Below are 5,783 nucleotides of genomic sequence, written 5' to 3'. Positions count from 1 at the left end.
ATTTTTCTGTCCACTTTTTGAAGGTGTATGAGAGCAAAAAAAATGCAGTCTGCTGCTTCACTAATAAAACTAGGACAAAGGCCATTCCGACTGAAATATGTGAAACACTCAGTTTTATTCATTTCAAGCATTTTAAACCTCTAAATTTGGACTTGAATAAAGACACTTCATAGAAAAACAATTATTTTTTATTTTTTAAATCTTTATAACTTTTAATAGTTTACAGCCACAGTGGCAGCTTTTATATGTGTACATGCATTTAAATACAGTTTCGTACCACAAATAGCCATGTGGAAAAATATCTGCCTCTAGGCAAAAAAAAAAAAAAAAAAAAAAAAAAAAAAAAAAAAAAAAATTTGCCACTACATAAACACCTTTAAGTAATACTGAAAATAGACATGAGGTAATTTTTTATCTAAAGTGACTGTAGCCTATATTAAGACATATTCACTGTAACAATTCAAGTTTTAAAATCCTTGTTTTATAACTTGAAAATGTGTCCTTTTTGGAAAACATCTTTACATTTATCGCTATTGTACATTTATTTGGTAGGAAACAGGGATGTTTGATGTCTTGCAATGATAAAACGATCATATTCAATAGAAAATTATCTCACATTCTGCATAACTTCTGAACATTCTATAAGACAATTACAGAAGTGAAAAACCAATTTGTAGATAACTGAATGAGTACGACCATTTAATAAATGTGAATAAAGGCATTTCAGAACATTTTAATGTACACTGCACTTTCCGATAGTAAGATTTTAGGTTAAAATAAGATTATACTTTAAAAAGTTGACCATTTTGAAAAAAATCATATCACTGTTGGCAATGCCATTTTCATACTTGAGATGCTAGTCCAACATATTGCTTATCCATTTGCTTCTGTTTGATTTTATTGTTATTACATTCATGATAATGCTAAAATACACACACACACAATTACTTGGGGTTTTTTTTTTTTTTAAATAAAAAGCCCAAAGAAAAATGTTGACAACGTTCAGTTGAAATTTTGAAACTGGGTTTTATAATTCTGACCACACAGCAAAAGCTGAAATGGTCTATGAAGATGTAGTTTTTGAAATAATGAAGCAAGTAGTAAAACTGACAAAACCGAGTGAAAATTATACAAGGAAACACAATAATAAGTTAATGAATGAAGTATATATAATACAGTTTTTCTTCATGTTGACCTCATTTAATCCTTTTAAATATTTTCCCTTCTCTTATAAATAAATAAGCTTATTTGTTAATACTTTGTCTAACTCTAACTTTTATTCTGTTACCAATGTCAGTAATACTTTATTTTTCATTATTTGTCTTATAAAGTGACTTCTGATCTTGCTAGTTTGTTTAAACTATCACAAGGTCAGAAAACCAAACACTGCATGTTCTCACTCACAGGTGGGAATTAAACAATGAGAACACTTGGACACAGGGCGGGGAACATCACACACCGCGGCCTGTCATGGGGTGGGGGGGTGGAGAGGGATAGCATTAGGAGAAATACCTAATGTAAATGAGGAGTTAATGGGTGCAGCAAACCAACAGGGCATATGTGTACATATGTAACAAACCTGCACGCTGTGCACATGTACCCTAGAACTTAAAGTATACTAAAAGTAAATACGTAAATAAAATAAAATAAATAAAAAATAAATACAAACATTAATCATAAGTAAATGAAATATCTGATGATCTCATTATATCTGGTAGTAATGTCATCTAAGTATTTAAATATTCATCGATATATTCCTTTGCTAAATTTCCTTTTATTTCTCTTTTATATTAAACTTTTTTTAGAGAGCACAGCTCCAAATCATCTTTTATTAATATAGAAAGATCATATTTAGCAAAAGACACAAGGCAGGGAAGTGTCAGGCCTGAGGCCTGAGCCCGTGCTGAGGGAGAAGGGGGCTCGGGGCACGAGGGAGAAGTGCTGGGAAGGGCTGAGTGGTGGGGGCCGCAGAAAGTTCCAGTGGGCAACACTGTGGGCAGGTCATGGGTGGGACTCACGGGGACCTCGCTGCTAACTCTTGTTGCGTTGGCGGGGTGGGGTGGGTGGAAGGGAGGATCCTTAGTGCTGCCACCTGGAGTGAGAGCCGCCCCTTGGTTCCTGGAGGGCACCATCAAGGGACACAGTACAGGAAGCCCAGGATGATTAGTGCAGCTAGGGATGAGGGCCAGGGAGAAGCAGGTGCTCTGGAGTGGCCGGGAAAAGTCCAGACACAGAGGCTTAGGAGCTTCCTGTTAAGTGCGTGGGTTCCGCCCCGTCTCCGCCAGGCACTCTGACTAGGGATGGATGATCTCTCTCTTCAGGCGCTCCGTGGTGCTCTTGCTGCCAGCAAAGGTGGTCCGGATCCCTTTGCCCATCTCCCCTGTGACCGACAGCAGTTCCGTGTGGGTGCTCTGGGAGCCCTGGGCGCCAGGTGGTTTCAGGACCTGCACGCAGCCGATGGAAGGCGGTCCAAAGTCGTTAAACGGCGGTCTGAAAGGGGCAGCGACTCCTGGCACTGAGCCCGACAGGGACGGGACGCTTCCTGTAGAGACCGGGGTGCCTGGCCCGGGGATGCTGGAGCGTGGGGTGCTGCTGGGGGCAGGTGTGATGGGTTTGTAGGACATCCTCAACTCCTGGGCGCTGCGGAGCCAGCAGGCCGCTCCTCCGGGGTTGGCTGCCTGGCCGCTCAGCCGAGATCTGATTTGTAAGCTGGCTGCACGCCCCCTACTAAATCTGTGTTGAACTTTTTAACTGCAATTTTTATTAATCTAAATACAGTTCAGATATTCTCGATGAAAATTTCACATTTGAGTTGAGATGTACTAAAATGTAAAATACACAACGGATTTCAAAGATTTCATATGAAAAAATAATGCAAACTATCTCTAGTAATTTTTACAATGATTACATGTTGACACAGTATTTTGGGTATATTGAGTTAAAATATGCAATTATTTTTTTTAAAAAATGTATGCTACATTTTTGTTAAAAAATTTAAATAAACTATGAAATTACTTCTTGGGATAGAAAAGGGGACATTATTAAATATTTACCTAAATTTTTTTCAAAAATGTATCTTCAACAAAAACACATTTTCAAACAAAACAGAAGTATTTTAATTTTGAATAGGTAAAATAAACTTATTCCTGTTGAAATTCAATCCTGGCATGATTTCTTTTTTATGCATTTGAGGACTCTGTTTATAACTCAGACAAAACATAAAGCTTATGAAACTCCTCTGAGAATGTCGAACAAAAATTACCTGTATAGATATCAGGGTGCAGATGATGCTGAGGCCGGGCTGGCTGAAGAAGAGCAGGATGAACATGCTGTACTGGCACAGGGGCTGGCCCCAGGTCACCTGCCCTTCATGTACGTGGCGATGGTCACCTGGCTCACCAGCAAAGTGAACAACAGGTCGGTGGCGGCCAGCCGCATACCAGTGTGTAGAAGGCGGTCTCCTTCTGCGCCTTGCGCAACTTGCACAGCGGCACGATGGCCACCAGGTTGCCCCCCCACCCCGAAAATGGACGGTCCCAGGCTGTCCAGCAGATTGAGCTCCAGATGAGGGACACATTGACCTGGGAAGGGGTTAACATGACGGTGGCTGGTGGTGTGCAGCCCTGGAGTGTGAAGCTGAGTCTGGGGTGATAGAAGAGAGACAAAGCCGCCGTGAGTGAAATGACCACCTGCAGGATGTCAGACCTGCACCCCAGGAAACGGGATGCTAACATGACAAGGGAGGACCTCAGTCCCATCCTCTGGATTGCAACCACTTACCAACTGCAGCCACCCAAATCTCCAGGCTCCCTCTGCTCTGCTCCTGCCTGCCGCACACCATTGCTGATCTTAATATTTATAAACTGAGCCTCCCATTCCTCTTCCTCCCCCCCCCCCCGCCCCCCCCCCCAAGCCTATCTCACTACTCTGACAAGAGCCATCTTCAGGGAAAGGTAACTCCCTAGTATTATTCCTGACAGATTCTGAGTTAATAAAATGCTCACGGAAACCCTGGAAGACAATTTGGAGAGTGTTCTCTTTCCTCCCTGGCTCCGCCGGCAGTGCCCCATCTCCATGCCTTCTACCCAATGGCCCAAATCCCATGTCACGTGTAGCGGCCCCAGTGGTGGCCTCTGCACGACCCCCCATGGTCGGCCCTCAGCTGTCCTGGACCAGCCTCCAGCCTGCCTTAACCTCGTCCCGTTCAGCCTGGAAGGTGCCAGGGCTTTGGCTTCTGAGAGCCGGGTCTCAGTGGCTGCCGATTTAGGGATCTGAGGTCAGAGTGGCCAGTTTTCAAAAACGTGGGAAACAAGAGGGCCAGCGGGATGGATCTGGAAAGAACAGTGCTGGGTTACTCGTTGGATTTTTTTCCTTCCTTCACCCATGAGTCCCAGCTTTGCTGTGCCCGCCGGTGTAGGCCGCTGGAGGACAGCGTCCAGGTGTGCGCCGCAAGCGCAGGTGGCACGGAGCCTGAGTCCCGGCTCTGGCCGCCCTCTGCCCCAGCCGCTAGCAGCGTCAGCAGCTACTGAGGTTGGCGGCTGCCACTCACTGGCATTTATAAAGTACTCCACCCTTGGCTGGGCGTGGAGGCTCACGCCTGTAATCCCACCACTTTGGGAGGCCAAGGCGGGTGGATCACCTGAAGTCAAGAGTTGGAGACCAGCCTGGCCAATATGGCAAAACCCTGCCTCTACTAAAAACACTAGAATTTGCCGGGTGTGGTGGCGGGTGCCTGTAATCCCAGCTACTTGGGAGGTGGAGGCAGGAGAATCGCTTGAATCCGGGAGACGAAGGTTACAGTGAGCTGAGATCAGGGCATTGCATTCCACCCTGGAAAAAATAAGCGAGACTCTGCCTCAAAAAAAGAAAACAAAACAAAAACAAAACAAAACAAAAAAACCCCCCTGCTCCTCCACACCCTAGCATCAGAATACAGCAGAACATTTAGGTACCCACAGAACATAAACCAAGATGGTCTGTATCCTGGATTTTAACAAACATTAGAGTTTTAAAAGAACTGAAATCATGTAGAATGTATCTTCCAGCCAAAACGGCATCCAATTAAAAATAAAAAAGTAAGATAATAGCAAAATCTTAAATACTTGAAAGATAAGCAGCACACATTTTAGTTTTGTTGGTTTTTTTTTTTCATTTTTATTTATTTTATTTTAAGTTCTGGGGTACATGTGCAGGATGTGCAGGTTTGTTACATAGGTAAATTTGTGCCATGGTGGTTTGCGGTACCTATCAACCCATCGCCTCGGCATTAAACCTAGCATGCATTAACTATTTTTCCTGATGCTCTTCCTCTCCCTCCTCAATCCAGGGGCCCCATTGTGTGTTGTTTCCTACCCTGTGTCCTTGTGTTCTCATTGTTCAGGTCCTACTTATAAGTGAGAACATTAGGTGTTTCGCTTTCTGTTTCTGCATTAGTTTCCTGAGGATAATGGATTCCTGTTCCATCCACGTCCCTACAAAGGACATGATCTCATTCTTTTTTATGGCTGCATAGTATTCCATGTTGTATGTGTACCACATTTTCTTCATCCAGTCTATCACTGATGGACATTTGGATTGATTCTATGTCTTTGCTATTGTGAACAGCGCTAAACAGCAAGCACACTCTTAAGGGAAACATCTCAAGGGAAACAATTAAATATATTAAAGTGAATAAAAATACAACACATCAAAGTTGATTTAACACAGGTAAAGCCAGTGCTGACAGTAAAATGTATTTCACTAAATGTGTATAATGGAAAAGTAGAAATTTCTCAAATAAAAAT

The 5,783-nt window shown here is 43.0% G+C and overlaps 1 pseudogene; it reads right to left on the bottom strand.

Annotated features, from left to right (window-relative positions):
• Nucleotides 1-1,877: 1,877 nt before the first annotated feature.
• On the bottom strand, nt 1,878-3,154 carry LOC135965360 (cyclin-dependent kinase 2-associated protein 2 pseudogene; annotated as a pseudogene).
• Nucleotides 3,155-5,783: the final 2,629 nt, after the last annotated feature.

This window comes from Macaca fascicularis, chromosome 10 (genome assembly GCF_037993035.2).
Source record: "Macaca fascicularis isolate 582-1 chromosome 10, T2T-MFA8v1.1".
In the NCBI taxonomy this organism is placed as follows: domain Eukaryota; kingdom Metazoa; phylum Chordata; class Mammalia; order Primates; family Cercopithecidae; genus Macaca; species Macaca fascicularis.
Note: the sequence above shows the minus strand (reverse complement) of the source record. Positions and strands in the feature narration are given on the sequence as shown.